This window comes from Lissotriton helveticus, chromosome 4_1, assembly GCF_964261635.1.
Source record: "Lissotriton helveticus chromosome 4_1, aLisHel1.1, whole genome shotgun sequence".
Lineage (NCBI taxonomy): Eukaryota > Metazoa > Chordata > Amphibia > Caudata > Salamandridae > Lissotriton > Lissotriton helveticus.
The window spans coordinates 98,289,891-98,312,926 of record NC_136063.1 but is presented as its reverse complement, the minus strand read 5'-3'; positions in this window follow the sequence as shown (position 1 = coordinate 98,312,926).

The following is a 23,036-nucleotide window of genomic DNA, read 5'->3' as shown; positions in this document are numbered from 1 at the left end:
CAGTTGCATGCCTATGGAAAAAAAGAAAACGAAACCTTGTTTGTCCTCCTTACTGTAGCATTACAACGGTTACGGTACGATCGAGAAAATAGCAGGTGACAGTACACTAGAACAGTGCCATAATGTAGCCTAACAAATGGTAAAGTATTTGCTTGCAAGTATAACTAGTACTTGCGTTGAATTTATTTGACATTGGCTACTACTACTAGAAGATATAGTACTGAAGCTGAGTAAGTCTAGAAGATATCCTCGTATTCCTTCACCAGCCTGTTGCTATGACCTTATCCTCCCCAGCAAGTGTGTGGAATTATTGATGTCATTTTAGTCAGACATCAAGCAAAACAACACAGCCCGGGGGAAGAGGGTTAGGGTTTGTAAAATGGATGGGAATGGGGGTTTCTTTTTGGGTAGGTTTTGTTGAGAGAAGAAAAAAAAAGCAGAGCATGGACAAACAATAATTGAAGATACAGACAATCTTTGGTTACAAACTAAAGGTAAGCACATGCAGTCACACTCATAGAATAAAAGACAACAATGGATACTGTATCTGTATTGCGTATGTTGTTGGAGTTGTCCTGTTGAATTTGGTAAGTAAGTTGCATGCAGCAAACAATTCCTCTTATTGGCGGCACTCCTCCATTCCAGCTGACGCTTCGTCCATCAATGTGGTGACCACTGACAGAAGACACCCTGTCCACTGCCTGCCTGGCGGATGTTGACTGAAACCCGGCCTGTAATTATTGAACGGAAAACAGGAAGTGCTATTACAATACCACTGATAAATAAATAAAAGGTATGTACGCTGTGTGGTTCAAAAAGTGACACTTTGATTTCCCTAATAGACAGTACAATATTTTTGAAATTGCGTGCTCTGTCTGAGTCACCTTTTTAAGGATCAATAAGTATGGCCAAAATATTATAGCGGATCTTTCCCCTCAAGGTAGGTGTACTACTGTGTTTTAGAACAAAATTTGACCTTCCCAGCAATGCTCCCACCAAGACCCTTACTAAAGCCAGTCGCAAAAATGTAGAAGAACCCCAATCAGATCTCCAAAAACGATGCCTAGCAGAAAAATGGTTACAAAACGTACTTTGAAAGTAACAGTAGGCCCAAATACAGACCGTGGATTGTATTCAAACCACTTGCAAGCAAGCAAAAGTATCCATAGCCAGCATCGCTCCAACAGTGCTCTACAACAACAGAACTGCGTTGCAATAGAACCCCCCGAAACACATGCAATCCTGCTGCTAGGGCTAACCCTAACGAACCCTAACTTACAAAAAGTGCCAAAACTGGTGTTTCCTTATGGATTTTGTCCAACAAACTTCTAGCCGGTATTAGACCTTCCCAGGAATGCCCCAGGCAAGACCCGCCAACCCACCCGCAAAAAAACACCCGACAACACCCCCAAACAGCGAAAAAGCTAAATCTCATACTTACAATGTCTCTCGGCCTTCGGTCCAAACGCGGCGCTGTGCAGCTAGGTCATCATCATCATCATCAATCATCATAACTCCTGTTTTCCACCACGGATTTCCTGAAAAGCAAATGCAATCAAGATTAGACTGTCGCAGCAGTGCTTCGACAGAGACCCCGGCCGCAACCCACCCACGAACAGCAGGAAGCCCCCCAAAACGCTACATTGAGCAAGATGTCAGAAGAAATAGCAAAAAAAAGGCTGTTCCATATGGATTTTGTCCAAAACACTTCTATCCGGTATTAGACCTTCCCAGGAATGCCCCAGGCAAGACCCGCCAACCCACCCGCAAAAAAACACCCGACAACACCCCCAAACAGCGAAAAAGCTAAATCTCATACTTACAATGTCTCTCGGCCTTCGGTCCAAACGCGGCGCTGTGCAGCTAGGTCATCATCATCATCATCAATCATCATAACTCCTGTTTTCTACCACGGATTTCCTGAAAAGCAAATGCAATCAAGATTAGACTGTCGCAGCAGTGCTTCGACAGAGACCCCGGCCGCAACCCACCCACGAACAGCAGGAAGCCCCCCAAAACGCTATATTGAGCAAGATGTCAGAAGAAATAGCAAAAAAAAGGCTGTTCCTTATGGATTTTGTCTAAAACACTTCTATCCGGTATTGGACCTTCCCAGGAATGCCCCATGCAAGACCCGCCAACCCACCCGCAAAAAAACACCCGACAACACCCCCAAACAGCGAAAAAGCTAAATCTCATACTTACAATGTCTCTGGGCCTTCAGTCCAAACGCGGCGCTGTGCAGCTAGGTCATCATCATCATCATCAATCATCATAACTCCTGTTTTCCACCACGGATTTCCTGAAAAGCAAATGCAATCAAGATTAGACTGTCGCAGGCTCGCAGCAGTGCTTCGACAGACAACAAAAATTACCCACAAACACCCGGAACCCCGCCAAAGAGCACCTCAAAGGCAAGCAAGTCAGCAAAAACGGCAAGAAATTTCCACCTCATATTTGGTCCAAAACACTTTTGTCCATTATTAGAGCTTCACAGCAATGGGCCCAAATCCGTCAACTCACCCGCAAAGAAGTACAACACCCCCACAAGTGCTGAGTCTTTCTTCATTGGGCGTAATCCAGCACTCTGCTTAGAGGGAAATCGCTGTCTGGAGGAGGAGGATAGAGGAGCATGTTCTTCAGAACTTGTGAACCTGAGGAATGTAGACTGCGGCACCTTCAAATCAATAAGCAAACAAGTGAAGACAGTTCTGATGATGGTCTTGTTTTTGGGATTAGGTGATTAAAGTTTGAATTAAATTAACTGTGCAAAACAAAGAAAGAGAGACACAAAGCACACAGGAATAAAAGTGAATAAGGACGAAAAAGAAAGTTCTTGATTGATTGTCTCATTTTCAGGGCTCGGTGTCAGGGAATAAGAACAAGATTTCGTCATCATACTCTGCGAATTCAGGCTGGATGAGGTCAGTGCCACCGAACAGAGAAAAAATCCCCTCATCTACGTTGCCGTCCTCCTCGTCTTCATGCGGCGTGCTTTCTCGTACTTTGTAATCTGGTGGTATGAGGTGCTGATTCATCTTGATCATTGTCAGCCGCTCCACATTTTTGGGCGAGAGGCGGCTCCGTTTGGGAGTTACAATGCCACCAGCAGCACTGAAAACACGTTCAGAAGACACACTTGCGAGTGGGCAAGACAAATAGTTTATAGCCAGGTTGGAGAGCTGTGGCCACAATTGTTTTTTGCCATGCCAATACTGCAATGGCTCCTCATTAAGAAAGACCTCTGTTGAGTCATTCAGATAGTCCTGCACCATCGACTCAAGGTCATCAACTGTTCCTCCACTTTGCTTACTTTTTGCTGTGCCTGTGACATTTTTTCGAGAACCATACCCCATCAAACTTAGCCAATCCTCCTCCGCAGCCACTGTTAGTGTTGTCATTGTGTGTGGTGCAGATGATCCAGTTGCCGGTGTCTTTAACGGCTGAGAGGTCACTTGTGCCCCAGCCACAGGTGCAGAAGTGGATTCTTGTGACTGGGGATGGCCTGCTGATGCTGATGCTGATGTACTGGCTTCTCCTTCAATAACCTGCCGTTCTTTTTCAAACCTCTTGGCTGACCAGGCTAACCAATGTTTGTACTTTTGAACATCTGCATCAGCAAAAGGAAAGAATGCTTCGTCTGCCAGCGCCTTTTTGTAGCGTGGATCCAGAATAGTAGCACAAATGTAATGCTGTTCTGAGTTGATCATTTTAAGACGTTCATCACCACGTAGGCACTCTAATAATTTCTGAGACAAAATAAAATGGTCTTTTTTTTTTCATCTTTTTCAAACTCAGAAGACACCGCCATCAGTTGGTGCTCCAGCATGCACAACAATGGGATAGCTTTTCCCAAATTACAGTCCTCCTGGCTGACTGCACGCGTGAAGAACTCAAAAGGACGAAGCATGTCTGTCAGGCTTTTAACTATGTCCCATTGCGCCGCACTCATCCGCAGGTCCTCCTTCTGAGATGTACCCTCTGTGAAGAAATAGTGATCGAGTACCGTATACTGCTCATACAGACGCTCAAGCATGTAGAAGGTTGAGTTCCAACGTGTTGCCACCTCCTGGATGAGTGCTTTCACTGGCATTCCACGTTGAAGTAGCAGTCTCCTCAGATGCTTCCGGGCCTTAAAAGAATGGCTGAAATGGTTGCACATTTTGCGGCAGGTGGCCATTACCTCGAACGCTGTACTGTCTTTATCACTCAAGAATTTTTGAACTACCAGGTTGATACAGTGCGCCAAACACGGCACTCTAAAATAGTGACCCTGCAACATGGCCTTAACTACATTGGCGCCATTATCCGTGGAAACATAACCAATCTTGCGTTTTAGGGGGGATAGCATGTTCAAGACCTTTTTGTCAAACTCTTCCAAAAGGTTTTCTGCTGTGTGACTTTTCTCCAAGCCAAACATGGCTAGTGTTGCATGTTTCCGAGCAGCTTTGAAAACTTTGTCCGGGTCAACACCTGCGTTTAGCTTTGCTTTAACACCTGAAAAAGAGACCCAGTGTGCAGTGATGCACATGTAATCAGCGCCTGCGCCACTGGTCCACATGTCTGTTGTCAGATGTATTGTGTGAACAGCACTCTTCTGCAAAGCTGCCCCAATCGCCTCCAGCACATCTTCATGTAGTGCTGGAACCGCAACTCTGGCAAAATCGAACCGGCTCGGAACCTTCCATTTAGGGCAGAGCGTTGCCACTAATTCAAGAAAACCTACCGCTTCTACAAAAGAAAAAGGTAGAAGGTCCACAGCTAGCATTTTAGCCAGCTTAGTGTTATACAGACGCGTCAGTGGGTGGTTGCGTTCATATGGCACGTCTGAAGTAAGCATTGTTCTAATGTTGCCCTGGACCAAGCATTTACGGGCTGATAATGACTTCGTTGACCCAATTTTGCTCGCTGGTGAACTTTTGTGCGTTGGTGTCTCACTCGCTCCAACACTCTTAGTGTGCCTCACATTGGGTGTGCTGCTGACAGGGGTACTGGGTGTAAGGGAAGTGTTTGACATGTCTTCTTCCTGCTCGTCATCATCAGATGAAACATCAACGTTTCCTTGAATTTGGCCTTTCTTGATCGCATCTAGGTGCGCAAACCATTTGACAGTGTGCTGTCTCCTAAGATGACCTCTCTGGCCTCCGGTACCATAGTTGGTACCTGGCTTACCACGACTAACTGCTTGCTTACAAATGGTACAAATGGCAAACTTTGGATTTTTTGGACAAACAGTAAAGAAGTCCCAAACTGGGGACTTGAAGTGTCTGTGGGACATGGAGGAGGCGGCGATACTGGTGGTGGTGGTCATGAAGCTAATGCCAGATGAAGTGGAGGATCTGGATTGCCCAACTTTTGTACGTTTTGCACTTTCACCGCCACTAATTAAGGTCGAGGTTGACGGAGGTCTCTTCTTGCCAGAAAGAAATATGGAAGCGGGACGAGTTGGTGTACTACTTAACTCCAATGATTGTGGTGTTTCCACTGCCTCCTCATCGACAACATTATCATCATCATCACACTCAGCAGCTCTTCGGGCTAGGGTCAAAATGTCTGTTTGCTGCATGCCCGCTGGGGCTGCAGTGACCTTTATGATGACTGGGTCGTCGTTGGCAGAGTCTTCATCAGCAGCAGTATCCGCCACTTCTTGTTGAGACTCATCACACTCCATAACTCTGAGACTTTGGACGAGCTTCCTTTTACGCTTAACTACCTTTGTCGGATCATGGTGTGCCTCACTCTCAGACGGCTGTGGTGCTGGTTCCCAAGTTTGATCCGTATCATCAGAAGGAGGTGTGCTTGAAGAAGATGTAGACACCACCCTTGATCTCTTCCTTGCTAGGGGTGTGGAAGACAATGAAGGATCATCAGGAGGAGTGGCTTCCTCAAATGATACCTCGACTTGATTGTCGATTTCCTGATGTGCCCCTACTTCGGGAGGAACAACTATTGTGGGCACTTGTGACCCTCCATGCACCTCTGCTTGCGCATCTCCTTGCGCTGCCTCTCCTTCCACATGTACTTGGGCTTGTACTTGCACATGTGATTGTTGTTGCGGCTGTGGTTGTTCAACACTCGTCAGATGAGCTACAACAACCTGTGTTGATTGAGGGACATTGCTGCTGCTTTCTTGCGATGAGCCAACATCACTGGTCGATGGTGATTGAACAACTATACTGGCTGCCTCTGCAGCACTCAAGGGCTTGGACTTAAGTTGGCGTGGTGGTGGTGGTGGCACTGAGCCCAATGGAGCGGGGGTGCTGCTGCCAGCTTGGTCCCCAGCAGATCCCGCTGCTGCTGCTGCAGGCATACTTTTTTTTTTACTCCCAAAAAAAGGGGCGGGCAGCACACCAGTGTCCTTGGTAACTTGCTTCTTCTGCTCCTTACTGGCACCTTTCTTGCTAGAGGAGCTACGGGTTACTTTTTTGGGGGCCATCTTCTTCAGAGCAGGTCAGCACGGCAGCAGTTGCACGAGTTGCAGAGGGTTCTGTGTCCAGACGTGACGTCGCGTGACGTTATGCTGCACACACACACCGCTGCAGGACTTCTTCCTGGCACTGGTGGTTCTATTGAGTCTTTTTGTGCACCTAAAAGCAATGGAAGACAGAGGAACATCAGTTCAGTTATACACCCCAAAAAATCGACAAAGCACAGAAAAATGAGCACAATCCCATGCCATCCATGATGTTTACATTGAAGACACCCCACAGAAAGACTAGGGAGTGGGACATGCAAGTATGCAACACTCAGTCACTACCCCTGGGCATAATGAATGAAAAGTAGGCAAAATAAGTGCAGGCCTCAGACACTGCCTCTCCTCAAAATGGCCCCTTACACCCCAAGCACATGTTGCCTGTACCAGCCAGCACTCAAGATGGCCACCACCACCACCCACATGGCCAGTCCACATCAACAGTACACCCCCAAAAAACAGAAAAACAGCCAGAAATCACCACAATCCAATGCCATCCATGATGTTTACATTAAAGAGAGTGAGACCACACCACAGGCACACTCAGTCCATGCACCACCACCCCTGGGCAAAAGGCCACACCAGCAGCCCCCCAAAAACGACAAAAAACAATAAAATCAGCACAATCCCAGCCCATCCATGGCCTCAATGGTGTTTAAATTCAAGAAGACACCCCTCAGAAACACTAGGCCCATGCACACTCACTACCCCTGGGCATAATGGATGAAAAGTAGGCAAAATAAGTGCAGGCCTCAGACACTGCCTCTCCTCAAAATGGCCCCTTACACCCCAAGCACATGTTGCCTGTACCAGCCAGCACTCAAGATGGCCACCACCACCACCCACATGGCCAGTCCACATCAACAGTACACCCCCAAAAAACAGAAAAACAGCCAGAAATCACCACAATCCAATGCCATCCATGATGTTTACATTAAAGAGAGTGAGACCACACCACAGGCACACTCAGTCCATGCACCACCACCCCTGGGCAAAAGGCCACACCAGCACCCCCCCAAAAACGACAAAAAACAATAGAATCAGCACAATCCCAGCCCATCCATGGCCTCAATTATGTTTAAATTCAAGAAGACACCCCACAGAAAGACTAGGCCCATGCAACACTCACCACCCCTGGGCAAAGGGCCACACCAGCAGGCCCAAAAAAAGGACAAAAAACAATAAAATCAGCACAATCCCAGCCCATCCATGGCCTCAATGGTGTTTAAATTCAAGAAGACACCCCTCAGAAACACTAGGCCCATGCAACACTCACTACCCCTGGGCATAATGGATGAAAAGTAGGCAAAATAAGTGCAGGCCTCAGACACTGCCTCTCCTCAAAATGGCCCCTCCCTTACACCCCAAGCACATGTTGCCTGTACCAGCCAGCACTCAAGATGGCCACCACCACCACCCACATGGCCAGTCCACATCAACAGTACACCCCCAAAAAACAGAAAAACAGCCAGAAATCACCACAATCCAATGCCATCCATGATGTTTACATTAAAGAGAGTGAGACCACACCACAGGCACACTCAGTCCATGCACCACCACCCCTGGGCAAAAGGCCACACCAGCACCCCCCCAAAAACGACAAAAAACAATAAAATCAGCACAATCCCAGCCCATCCATGGCCTCAATTATGTTTAAATTCAAGAAGACACCCCACAGAAAGACTAGGCCCATGCAACACTCACCACCCCTGGGCAAAGGGCCACACGAGCAGGCCCAAAAAAAGGACAAAAAACAATAAAATCAGCACAATCCCAGCCCATCCATGGCCTCAATGGTGTTTAAATTCAAGAAGACACCCCTCAGAAACACTAGGCCCATGCAACACTCACTACCCCTGGGCATAATGGATGAAAAGTAGGCAAAATAAGTGCAGGCCTCAGACACTGCCTCTCCTCAAAATGGCCCCTCCCTTACACCCCAAGCACATGTTGCCTGTACCAGCCAGCACTCAAGATGGCCACCACCACCACCCACATGGCCAGTCCACATCAACAGTACACCCCCAAAAAACAGAAAAACAGCCAGAAATCACCACAATCCAATGCCATCCATGATGTTTACATTAAAGAGAGTGAGACCACACCACAGGCACACTCAGTCCATGCACCACCACCCCTGGGCAAAAGGCCACACCAGCACCCCCCCAAAAACGACAAAAAACAATAAAATCAGCACAATCCCAGCCCATCCATGGCCTCAATTATGTTTAAATTCAAGAAGACACCCCACAGAAAGACTAGGCCCATGCAACACTCACCACCCCTGGCCAAAGGGCCCCACCAGCAGGCCCAAAAAAACGACAAAAAACAATAAAATCAGCACAATCCCAGCTCATCCATGGCCTCAATGGTGTTTAAATTCAAGAAGACACCCCTCAGAAACACTAGGCCCATGCAACACTCACTACCCCTGGGCATAATGGATGAAAAGTAGGCAAAATAAGTGCAGGCCTCAGACACTGCCTCTCCTCAAAATGGCCCCTCCCTTACACCCCAAGCACATGTTGCCTGTACCAGCCAGCACTCAAGATGGCCACCACCACCACCCACATGGCCAGTCCACATCAACAGTACACCCCCAAAAAACAGAAAAACAGCCAGAAATCACCACAATCCAATGCCATCCATGATGTTTACATTAAAGAGAGTGAGACCACACCACAGGCACACTCAGTCCATGCACCACCACCCCTGGGCAAAAGGCCACACCAGCACCCCCCCAAAAACGACAAAAAACAATAAAATCAGCACAATCCCAGCCCATCCATGGCCTCAATTATGTTTAAATTCAAGAAGACACCCCACAGAAAGACTAGGCCCATGCAACACTCACCACCCCTGGGCAAAGGGCCACACCAGCAGGCCCAAAAAAAGGACAAAAATCAGCACAATCCCAGCCCATCCATGGCCTCAATGGTGTTTAAATTCAACAAAACATTTGTATCATGCACCCCTAACCAACCCTGGTCCTACGGATACTGTGGCTACCCACAATATAATTTATTTAATGTTCTGAAAAAGTTCCAAAATTTTACTTGCAGCAACTGTAATGCCCCAAACAAACTTACTTGTGAAAGTTGATTTCTAATCCAAAAGTGATCCAAAGACAGTCAAAAAGGCCTCAAATCCAAATATCCAGCAGCACCCACAAAAAGTAATCCTTCCAGCTCCAGATCCAAATGAAAGTGACCAGGAGATGGACAAAGCACTGGGAGGAGCCTGCTGGACAGGAACAGGAAGTTGGAGACTGTGGGGCACTTCCTTCCTCCCCCCCCCCCCAAAATGGACTCCTTGCAAAAAAAAAGGCCATGCAAATGTCAACCTGAGGAGTGATTCTGATAAAAATCATAATTTTCTGAAGGTTTATCCTGTTTGCTGGTGATTTTCTTGTGCGAAATTGCAAAATCTCTATTTCGCAAGTGCGAGATTGTTCCTTTCCGCCGCAACTACGTGTTCGCAATTGCGAACTCTCGCGAGGTGTGCTGTGCAAGGTGGCAAGCCGCGAGTACGTATTCGCGGGCGCTAAACTCCCGCGGGAACACGCAGCAAGATCTAAAATGGCGCGTCACTCGCAAAGAAAAACAACTCGGCAAACGCTAAATGACGGAAAGTGAACGCCGTGCACCACGCCGCGCGCCGCAACCAAGCAAAAAATCCGCCGCGAGCGGATTCACGACAAATTCGCGAGCGTTCGCGGATTGCGAATTTGCCGAAAATCCGAAAAATCCGCGAGCGGAGCGGATTTTACGCCCATGCTTACTCACCATGCCACCCCAGTTTAGTCTTGGCCATTTGCAAATCAGTCGTGACCCTGTGCCTCATGGGAACAGTCCAGCCCGAACTGCCAAGCCAGGTACTCCCTGGACCAGAAACAAGCATCCTAGGACAGGTTTCAGGCTTTTAGCCTTCATCAGCCAGGAAAGCTTGTTTCCAGTGGCACTGTGAGCCGGGCCCCACGTCTAGGCCTACCCGGCGCGCCGGGCCCCACGTCTAGGCATACTCGGCGCACTTAGGGCAAGAAAGCAAAAGACACACAATTGATGGATGGAATGCAGAACAAATCAAAACATACACCCCCCGTCAAGAAATCTGGGTTAAATCCATCATTCTTTTGCTCACCATGCCACCCCAGTTTAGAACTAGCCATATGCAAATTAGTCTTGACCCTGTGCCTCATGGGAACAGTCCTGACTGAACTGCCAAGCCAGGTCCTCCCTGTACTGGAAACAAGCATCCTAGGACAGGTTTCAGGCTTTCAGCCCTCATCAGCCAGAATAGCTTGATTCCAGTGGCACAGTGACCCATGTCTAGGCATACGCGGCGCACTTAGGGCGAGAAAGCAAGAGACACACAATTGATGGACGGAATGCAGAACAAATCAAAACATTCACCCTAAATCAAGAGATCTGGGTTAAATCCATCATCATTTTGCTCACCATGCCACCCCAGTTTATTCCTGGCCATATGCAAATCAGTCTTGACCTGTGCGCCTCATGGGAACAGTCCTGCCTGAACTACCAAGCCAGGTCCACCCTAGACCAGAAACAAGGATCCTAGGACCTGTTACAGGACCTCATCAGCCAGGATAGCTTGATTCCTGGGGCACAGTGAGCCCAAGACCCACGTCTAGGCATACACAGTGCAATTAGGGCGAGGTAGCAAAAGACACACAATTGATGGACGGAATGCAGAACAACTCAAAACATTCATCCCCAGTCAAGAGATCCGGGTAACATCCATCTTTCTTTTGCTCACCATACCACCCCAGTTTACACCTGGCCATATGCAAATCAGTCTTGACCCTGTGCCTCATGGGAACAGTTCAGCCCGAACTGCCAAGCCAGGTCCTTCCTGCACCGTAAACAAGCATCCTGGGAACAGTTTGGGCTTTCAGCCCTCATCAGCCAGGATAGCTTGATTCCAGAGGCATAGTGATCCCGGGACCCACGTTTAGGCATTCCCGGCGCACTTAGGGCGAGAAAGCAAAAGACACATGTTTGATTGATGAAATGCAGAACAAATCAAAACATTCACCCCCAGTCAAGGGATTTGGGTTAAATCCATCTTTCTTTTGCTCACCATGCCACCCCAGTTTATACCTGGCCATATGCAAATCAGTCTTGACCCTTCGCCTCATGGAAAAAGTCCAGCCCGAACTGCAAAGCTAGGTCCTCCCTGGACCGGAAACAAACATCATAGGACCGGTATCGGACTTTCAACCCTCATCAGCCAGGATAGCTTGATTCCAGTGGCACAGTGACGCAGGTACCAACATCTAGGCATGCCCGTCGCACTTAGGGTGAGAAAGCAAAAGACAGACAATTGACGGACGGAATGCAGAACAAATCAAAACATTCACCACCAGTCAAGAGATCTGGGTTAAATCCATCCTTCTTTTGCTCACCATGCCCCCCCAGTTTACACCTGGCCATATGCAAATCAGTCTTGACCCTGTGCCTCATGGGAACAGTCCAGCCCGAACTGCCAAGCCAAGTCCTCCCTGGACCGTGAACAAGCATCCTAGGACCGGTTTCGGGCTTTCAGCCCTTATCAGCCAGTAGACCTTGATTCCAGTGGCACAGTGAGCCCGGGTCCCACGTCTAGGCATTCCCAGTGCACTAAGGGCGAGAAAGCAAAATACACAAAATTGATGGACGGAATGTCAAACAAATTAAAACATTCACCCCCAGTCAACAGATCTGGGTTAAATCCATCATTTTTTTGCTCACCATGCCATCCCAGTTTAGACCTGGCCATATGCAAAACAGTTTTGACCCTGTGCGTCAAGGGAACAGTCCAGCCCAAACTGCCAAGCCAGGTACTCCCTTGCCCAGAAAGAGCATACTAGGACCGGTTTCGGGCTTTCAGCCCTCATCAGCCAATATAGCTTGATTCCAGTCGCACAGTGAGCCCGGGTCCCACGTCTAGACATACCCGGCGCAGATAAGGCGAGAAAGCAAAGGACACACAATTGACGGACGGAATGCAGAACAAATAAAAACATTCACCCCCAGTCAAGAGATCTGGATTTAAATCCATCATTATTTTGCTCACCATGCCATCTCAGTTTAGACCTGGCCATATGCATATCAGTCTTGACCCTGTGCCTCATGGGAACTATCCAGCCCGAACTGCCAGGTCAGGTCCTCCCTGGAGGGTAAACAAGCATCCTAGGACTGGGTTCGGGTTTTCAGCCCTCATCAGCCAGGATAGCATGATTCCAGTGGCACAGTGAGACCGGGACCCACATCTAGGCATACCCGGCGCACTTAGGGCGAGAAAGCAAAAGACACACAATTCATGGACAGAATGCAGAACAAATCAAAACATTCACCCCCAGTCAAGAGATCTGGGTTAAATCCAACATTCTTTTGCTCACCATGCCACCCCAGTTTAGACCTGGTCATATGTAAATCAGTCTTGACCTTGTGCCTCATGGGAACAGTCCAGCCCGAACTGCCAAGCGAGGTCCTCCCTGGCCCGGAAACTAGCATCCTCGGACCGGGCTTTCCATGGGCACAGGGTCAAGACTGATTTGCATATGGCTGGGTTCAAACTGGAATGGTATGGTGAGCAAAAAAACAATGGATTTAGGCCCAGATCTCTGTACTGGGGTGAATGTATGACATTGTTCTGCATGTTGTCCATTAACTGTTCCTTTTTGCATTTGTCACTCTGAGTGGGACGGGTATGCTCAGATGTGAGTCCCGTGCTCTCCATGCAACTGGAATCAAGCTATCCTGGCTGATGAGGGCTGAAAGCCTGAAACCAGTCCTAGGATGCTTTTTTCCAGTCCGTGGAGGACCTGGCTTGGCATTTCGGGCTGGACTGTTCCCATTGGGCACAGAGTCAAGACTGTTTTGCATATGGCTGGGTTCAAACTGGAATGCTATGGTGAGCAAAAAAATGATGGATTTAGGCCCAGATCTCTGAACTGGGGTGAATGTATGACATTGAACTGCATTCTGCCCATCAACTGTTGTTTTTGCATTTGTCAACCCGAGTGGGACGGGTATGCTCAGACGTGAGTCTAGTGCTCTCCATGCCACTGGAGTCAAACTATCCTGGCTGATGAGGGTTGAAAGCCCGAAACTGGTCCTAGGATGCTTGTTTCCAATCCGGGAAGGACCTGGCTTGGCATTTTCAGGCTGGACTGTTCCCATGGGGCACAGGGTCAAGACTTATTTGCATATGGCTTGGTTCAAACTGGAAAGGCATGGTGAGCAAAAAAAACATGGATTTAGTCCCAGATCTCTGTACTGAGGTGAATGTATGACATTGTACTGCATTCGGTCCATCAACGGTTGTTTTTGCATTTGTCACACCGAGTGGGAGGGGTATGCTTAGACGTGAGTCTAGTGCTCTCCATGCCACTGGAATCAAGCTATCCTGGCTGATGAGGGCTGAAAGCCCGAAACCGGTCCTAGGATGCTTGTTTCCAGTCCAGGGAGGACATGGTTAGCATTTTGGGCTGAAATATTCCCATAGGGCACAGAGTCAAAACTGATTTGCATATGGCTGGGTTCAAACTGTAATGGCATGGTGAGCCATAGAATGATGGATTTAGGCCCAGATCTCTGTACTGGGGTGAATGTATGACATTGTACTGCATTCGGTCCATCAACTGTTGTTTTTGCATAAAGATGAAATAACAGCATGGGAAACAGAGGCAGTAGCACAGGAAAAGCAGAGGGGAAAATCAGACAAAAAACAGTCACAGCGAAGCAGGTGACAGCAGGGAGGCTCGAACCTCGCCGGATCCCTGTCAGTGGAAACAGCACAATGGTGGAGCTACTGGGGGAGACAGCACGTCCCTAACCTGAGTCGGAGGTCTTGCTTATGCCTATGCTCAATTTGTGAGCACACCAGAATCAGCGTGTCAGCTTAGAAATTAAACCTTGTTACTCAGATTGCTAATAAAATATTTTTTCATAACTTCAAACACTGAAGCAGTGAGGAGAAATGAGTCAAAGGAAAGTCTGGGGCATGTTCTCAAGGAGCTATTGCCAAGTTACCAGCACTTTATCGCATCCAAAGTAGCGATACATGTATCGCCCCATTCACAAGCTGGTGCTAACAGCCCATATCACCAGTTTTCCTGCGATAGCAGCTGCAAATAACATCGCCACTAATGACCCCAGCAACTAACGCTAATGAGATGCAAAGTTGGTGTTCCCGTGCCAAAAGCTGTGACAACACCACATTACTACATTCCCAACCACCAGCCAGATCTGCATTAAGATCACAAAACATGTGATAAGGCACTTTAGCAGCAGGAATCTAACACCTGCTCTGACTTGGTGTAAAGTCGGACGACAGCCTACACCATAAAAGGGAGCCTAGCCCAGAGCCACACCAGAAGTTCAACAGATGCCATGGAGCCTTCAAACATGTTGCTTGGACACACAAGAGGGCCACAACACCCACTGGCCCCACACCTACTGTCCCCCCCGGGAACACCCCCACCCCAGACTACCACAGAGGCAGCACAGACAAAGAAAGCGAACCTACAGAAAACACACCAGCCTCAAGGACCGACCACCAGAGGATGGTATTGCCCACTACAGGCTCAAAAGGACAACCATCCTCCACATCCTGAACATCACTGCCCACAGGCTGACAGTACCAACACAGTGGACATCCAACATCACTCTGCAGACAAAGCTGCTGGCTGTGCTGTACCTGTTGGCAACTGGTACCTTCCAAACAACAACTGCCTGAGTCGGATGAGTCACACAGCCAGACCATCACAGTTCAGCACAACTGTCTCGGATGGCATCTTCAGCTTAGTACCCCAGCACCTTCACTTCCCCCACTCTGCGCAGGAATGGTTGGAGACCAAGAAATGCAACCACACCATAGCTGGCATTCCGCACATGTTGGTGGCCATTGACTGCACACATGTCCCACCTGTGCCCCCGCTTAAACTGCACACAATGTTCGCAACAGAAAGCACACGCATTCCATTAACGTGAAGGCAATAGTGGACCACCAGGGACTCTCCACCAATGTCGTCCCCAATTACCCAGGATTGTGTATGATTCGTACATTTACCAACAAGCCATTATCAACTGGAGCTTCTAGGATGGCACCTACGGAAATGATCTGCTCGTTGGCAATAACCAAATGAGCACACCACACACCCCAATTACATAATCATGCAACTCACAACTTCGGGAATGCACACTTTCCAAACTCACATACAACATGCCAAACAACATGCCCACCCACCAGACACGACAGCATAACGTACTGTGGGAAGCTGGGGCAGCCATGTACATGAGCAATCAATGGCATGGTACCGCAGCCACACAATAGCAGATTGTGGGGAGAAGTGCAAACCAGGCATGTGCGAAGGAGGAAAGAGACCCATGAATGAAAATTTACACAATGCCAAGTGTCCTGAACAGACTGCAGTATGCAAGCCACACACATATCCATGTCGACAAATACTGCTGGTGATTGGAGTGTAGTGGACAGTGAACGAAACCATGTCACCCCAGCGAGTGGTGAAGCTCATGGAAATGTAGCTTGTTACGTCCCCCTGTAAGTATAAGCAGAGTGAGCTGGTCCGACGTGAGCCAGGCCAACTTAGAGGTGTGAATAAAAGGCATGTAAATCTGGGTGCGGTTCTCTTCTGGAATGCACAATGTCTCTGCTAGGGCGGTGCCTCTCACCCCGTCACAAGGCTGTCACCATGTGTAGCAGGGCCTGCAATCCTGTGTGCCTGCTGCACCACAGGCCGCTGGTCCCCAGACCCGTCCTGCCCACCCCTGTGCATCCAAGGCCTCACCTGCTCACCTGCCAACACCGTTGTGTGTCAAAGTGGGTCCACCACTTGCCGGTGCAACCTCCAAGCCCGAGGGCCGTGACCTTGGCAGCCTCCTCCGACCATCACGGCTGCGGCGACACAGACTCGCAGTACTCCTTTCTCTTTTACATACTCTACCGTCAGGCACAGCGGACAAGTAGGTCACACATTTGGAACTGAGTCTTGATTTCCCAATGGCAGAGGTCATATCATTGCTAGCAAGGAGAGGCATAAGAGGAAGACGCGATTGAGTCTGGAGTACAATAAGATCATTGTTACGGATGTGACCGAAAACTACCAACAACTGCTCTTGTGTCACTGACACCTTGCATCACAAGACAACTACACATGGCTGCTGCTGACCGCTGCCTCCAGCCCACACTGCGGTCGAGTAGGTCACACATTTGGAACTAAGCCTTAATTTATTTATGGATGACCTGATATCATTGTACATGCCTCATTGCAGACTGCATCCCCTCACAGCCCCTGTGCCACTAAGTCTGTTTCCCGACATCCATGGGCACTCTCTGGTTAAACTTTGGTGGCGTCTGAGTTGTTTTTATCCTATTGTAACTGATCCCGACTTGGTGGCAGTAACAAGGCAGTAGCATTCCACTCCTCCATTTGCCTCTTCTGGATAGTTACTGCCCTCTGCATCATGCCCTGAAGGACACTTTCCACAGTCCCCTGCAACCCTCTGCCACATTCACCTTTGATATTGACGAGGACCCGCTCAGTCAGCGTGGCCCTACCTCAGTGCACCCCAAGTCACCGTCCCGTGGCGGTGTGCCTGTGCCGGCCGCAGTGCCTCCTGGGCCACTAACTTTGAGCAGCTCGAATCATGGCCCCTGTCTGATGAGATATGAGATGGCCTCTGGGTCGGTGGGCTTGGGGTCATCAACGACATTTGTCTGTGGGCATGCTATGTCCACTACGTTTGGCCTCAACTGCGGTACTCCAGGGTGCACACATAAAATCGAGTCCTGACTGGCCTGGACGTCTCATCGCCTCAGGAGGCACAAGCCACTTCCGCCAGGACCACCTCCAACCGCCACCTGCCAGAGTCAAAACTGTGGTTCTAACAGATTAACGGAGTTTCTCATACATGTAGTGGATGCCATCATCTACCTGACACCCTGCTCAGCACTCCAGGTGCCAATACTTCAGTGCACCACAAGCCATGGTCCGATACTGATTGAGCTCTGTGCTGTGGAGAGGTTACGCAGCATCAGGTATATTCCGAAGGAACACAATCCTAGACAATTCATTCACATGAGCGTGCTTAGCTCTAGTGCCCCAACCTCAGTGCACTGCAACAAACGGGCATTTGTGTTTGCATATTGGATGACCTCCGTACTTGCCCCGGCTACCACCATGATGCTTTGCAGTTGTTCATGTAATACTTGTGTTTTCTGTTCCATTTTAATAGTGATCACGGTTGAAGTTGTTGCCAGAAACAAGCGCTCCATGATGGCTGGCTTACACTCACCCACACCCATCCAGCACAGGCATCACTGTACATGTGGCCCTGGCAATAAATGGGCCGGGCGCACGTGCCCGTAGCCACTTCCACAAACTATCTGAGTGTGTCTGTGTGGTTATAATGTATGCATGAGGGCCCCAGGCCCAACAACATTACATTGTGCTGTGTGCAGCAGACGCAAACGTCACCTCAGGCAGTGGGTAATACCTTGGACATGTAGCTTTGTTGTCACCCACTCAGTACGTAAGAAGATTGGACTGGGCGGTAGTTCGTACGTCCATCGTGGGTCTGTGTGTATGATATTAGCGGGGCTCTGGGCTTTGCTTCAGTACAGGAAATGTGCACATGCATGTGTCTCTGTCGCAGTGTGGATATCCTTGGTGGAGTGTAGGTGGTCCCTGATGGGAACTAGACACCCATGTATGTGTACTGTTTCGGCTTCCATGGGCCCTGGCCCCACACACACCTGTTCGGTCACCTCATTTTGGCATTCTGACACCTGGCATTGGAATGCTATGTGTGCCTCAGTGAGTTTTTGTGATCCAGGTTTGGTGATGGGGGCTTCCTGCTGTGTGGTATGTGCAGGGGCTGGGCTCTCCTCTATGAAGCTTGGTTGCCCTGCTCCTATGAGTGGGTTGCCTTGGATGTCCATGAGCTGTTGTAGGGCATAGGTGCCGAAGGTGTGGTGGTCCTCTCCATCATCACTGATGTGTTGTCTGGCCTGCTCTGCTGGAAGTGTTGTGCGTCCCACTGCAATGTGAAGGGGAGATGCATGTTCACATTGTGTTCACATGTATTTTGGCGCATTGTTCTTGTTTACATGCAGACTGTATGACAATGTACGTTGTGACTGTTTGGGAGGTGCTGGATTTTGATGTGGTACAGTGGACATTTGGACTAGATGACGGATGTGGGGTTGTACGCGTACATTTCCATGCCAGTTTCCAGCTCTGTCAGATGTAGTTGTCCTGTTTCTGCGCATGTACAGAGCTAATTGTGTCCTCTATTCTGCAGTGTCCGGGTTGCACATTGTACCACATTGTCGTCAATGTGGATGTGCTGTTATTGCTATGTGTGTGTGCTGCAGTGTGCCACTGGGATCACTGACATGATCCAGGGTCATTTATTTATTTATTTATTTATTTGCGGGTTTGTATAGCGCTTGATTCAACTCCCGGAGGAGTATCTCTGCGCTTGGGCAGCCACAGCAGCAAGATGTATAGGAATGTTAGCTAGATTAGATGTTAAAGTTGAAACAGAAAGTTTTTAAGTTGTTTCCTAAATGGTAGGTGTTCTGAGCATTGTCTGAGAGCTCTAGGAAGACTGTTCCATAAAGAAGGTCCAGCCACAGACAGTGCTTTACCGCCGTGTCTAGCCTTCTTAGTCCGAGGGACACATAATAAACCTTGGTCAAAGGACCTGAGGGAACGTGCAGGAATATAGGGGGTGAATTTGTTTATTAAATATTCAGGTCCCGAACCGTTAAGGCATTTATGAATAATGCAGCAAGTTTTGAACTTGGTTCTCTGTTTTATGGGCAGCCAATGAAGTTTTGCCAACAGTGGTTTGGAAAGGGTTCGGGGAGGGGCGTTGAGGACTAGTCGCGCTGCAGTGTTCTGAACTACTTGGAGTTTTGCCAGAACTCCTTCATTAGTGGACAGAAACAGGCCATTGCAGTAGTCTATGCGACTTAAGACAAGAGCCTGCACCAGTGTTTTTCTGACTGAATCGGGGAGCAGTGGGAATACTTTCCGTAGGAGTCCAATTACGTGGAAGCATGAACCCACAATGTAGTTGCTATGCTGCTTTAAAGAGAGTTCCTGGTCTAGTTTGACTCCTAGATTTTTTACGACCTGCTTTGGTTCTGGGACTGGGCCAAAATCTTGTGGCCATCAGTCAGGAGTCCACAGAAGTTTAGCTTCTCCAAACAACATGACTTCGGTCTTACCAACATTGCACTGAAGGTAATTGGAGGACATCCAATGTGCCACAGCCTTCATACCCTGGGAAAAGGAGTTCTTGACCTCAGTGGTGAGTTGTTTAAAGGGGAAGAGGAGCTGAGTATCGTCGGCGTAGGACACCGGAATTAAGCCATATGTTCTCATGATGTTAGCCAGGGGTGCCAAATAGATGTTAAAGAGGGTGGGGCTCAAACAAGATCCCTGTGGCACCCCTTTTGAGATCTCAGCCTCCTCTGAGCGATAGGCCCCCAAGGTCACACGTTGGGTCCGATTAGATAAGAAACTCCTAAGCCAGGCTAAGGCCTTGTGTTCCACGCCGATGTTGGCCAGCCGAGTTGTCAGGATGTTATGGGACATGGTGTCAAACGCCGCAGACAGGTCCAGGTACCAGGATCACGGAATAGCCCTTGTCCTGATACATATGTAGATCATCTACGACTGACTTCAAGGTAGTCTCGGTACTGTGCTTGGGTCTAAAACCTGATTGAGAATAGTCCAATCCACCTGCTAATTCGATATAAGCAGATAGATGGCGGTTGACATAGTTTTCAACAAGTTTGCCCAGGAACGGGAGAAGGGATATTGGCCTTAGATTGGTGAGTTCTGTCCAAGGGATAGGGGTGTTTTTCCTAATAGGCCTGACCAAGGCCCTTTTCCATTCCTTGGGGACTTCTCCGTTGTTTAGGGAGAGATTAACCAATTTTTGAATCCCAGGGCCTAGATCATTGGCAAGCATGGGCATTAATCTTGCCGGAATGATGTCAGTTGGGCATCCACTCTTAATCTGAGAGATTAAGGATATTACCTCCTCTAAAGAGATAGGTGGAAACATGTCGAGGGAGTGGGTGGGGGGGGGGGGTTCTGCAACTGTCATTGTGGGTGTGCAGTGTGCTACACATTGTTGTGCTTGAGTGACATTGTGCCCGTCCCCCCAGTCCCTGGACATTACTCTGATGTACCATAAAAAATAACATTCCGCTTTTTCAGGGGGAAAGAAAAAGGGAAAAGAGTTCAGTGAGAGCTTATTGGTGGATGTCGGTGTTAATAGGTTGGACAACTTTCTCACCCCATCCCCTAATGAGCTTCAGCAGATATGCCGCTCCATTAAGTCAGGATCCCCCCGTGATCCGGCATCACCAAAACTTCTTGGAGAGAGTATTGAAATCCTTGAACCTTATATTAGGGATGTTCTGGATCTTTCCTTTAGGTCCGGCACCGTACCCAAAAGGTGGAAGCAAGCGATAGTACTCCCGCTTCAAAAAAACCCGAATCTTAGTTGGGACAGGTTGGACAATCTCCGTCCCATTTCCCTCCTCCCCTACCTGACCAAAGTGGCAGAAAAGGTGGCAAACCTTCAACTTATGGCATTTGTGGAGAAAGCCAACCTTCTCCATCCTACTCAGTTTGGCTTTCGTTCACGCCACTCCACGGAGTCCGCGCTGCTCACAGCCACTGAGACCATCAGGCAAGGGGTAGATGAGGGGCATACTATGGCTCTCATTTTACTTGACCTAAGCGCTGCCTTTGACACTGTAGCACATTTCACCTTGCTACAGTGTCTTAACAAAGGCGGAGTAAATGGGGCAGCGCTGAGATGGATCCAATCTTTTCTGACTGAGAGGGGCTTTCAGGTCAGACAGGGAGAACACTACTCTTGTGTGTTCAATCTCGATCAAGGGGTCCCTCAGGGCTCTGCCCTGAGCCCTACCCTGTTCAACCTATACGCGTCCCCTGTAGCCACCATTGTGGAAAGTCATGGCATCCAACTAGTGTCATATGCCGATGACACACAGCTGGTCATCTCACTGTCACGGGCACCTGAAGTCGCGGCATCCAGCTTCAGTGCTTGCATGCAGGAGCTTGCTTCCTGGATGTCTAACAACTACCTGAAGCTGAATGGGTCCAAAACTGAAGTGCTCGTGGTGGGAGGTGGTCCGACTGTGTGGTCCTCGGCATGGTGGCCAGACTGCCTGGGCTCTACTCCAGTGCCTTGCCAACAGGCCAAAAATCTCGGGGTATTATTTGACTCCGACCTGTCATTTGCTCCCCAGGTTAATTGGATTGTCGGAATGTGCTTCGGTATACTCAAGAGCTTACATAAGGTCCTGGACCTACTTCCTGTTGGTGCCAGGCAGACTCTTGTGCATGCCCTGGTCACATCTAGACTCGATTACGCTAACCTTCTATATCTGGGTATAACAGCCAGAAGCCTCAACCGTCTCCAGGTACTTCAAAATGCCACAGCCCGGCTGGTGCTGAGGCTTCCTAGGAGAACGTCCTCTAAAGCTGCTTTGAAGTCCCTTCACTGGCTTCCGATCAAAGAAAAGATTACGTTCAAAGCACTATGCATGTATCATCGCATCATTGGAGGCAGGGCACCCGCCCCCCCTAAATAGCCTCATTACCCCCTACAGACCAGAGCGGATGATTAGATCCTCTGGCTCCGGTCTGGCTGCTGTCCCCAAAATCCGTAAAGCTCGCATGGGGGGTAGATCTTTCAGGCTCCTTGCAGCCAAGAACTGGAATTTGCTTCCGATGGAGCTTCGCCTCGAACCTTCTGAGGCCAAGTTCCGCAGAGCCCTAAAAACCCACCTCGTCCGCCTAGCTCTGCTGTAACCTCTTGATCTGCTTACCTCATACTTCGCTATCAGCGCGGGACACGCCAGGGCGCGTAACCATGCACTTTCTAAAACTCCATAATAATAAAACTCCATAATAATACGGAGCTACACTTACCAATAGCCCCAATACCAATTACAAAATAAGCAGTCAGTTGGCAGTGAAGAAAGTTCAATCGTTTATTATGCAAAATACTCTATAAAGGAGCCTCTCCCATCCTCAACCCTCAAGGTACGTGGAGAAGACTGCTGGCTTACACTCAAAACGGCACATACATACTTTCAGTAAGGTACGTGAAGTCACCGTAAATGGAAAAACACTACTTGGCTCTTGGTCCTCGAGGAAGGACCATATATGGCACACATGATTAGTTCGAAACTCTGCTTGGTTATTATTGGGGAGGTCAGGAGGGGTGACTCTCTTTCGTCCCGGTACCCGGGAGTGCAGGCACGGCACCTTCAGGAATGCGCTTATCGCACCCAAGCAAGATGCAACCTTGAGTCCCAGGGCAGAGAAAGAATAGCGTGCATTCAGCTGCCTTCAGTAATTCAACTAAGCCGGGGCCTAACAACTAATGAAAGGAGGAGGAGGGTAGATCGAAGGACACCCACACGAATCATCATATGATCTGAACCATGTGATAGGCTCCACCGGGCACTGTTGAAGCCT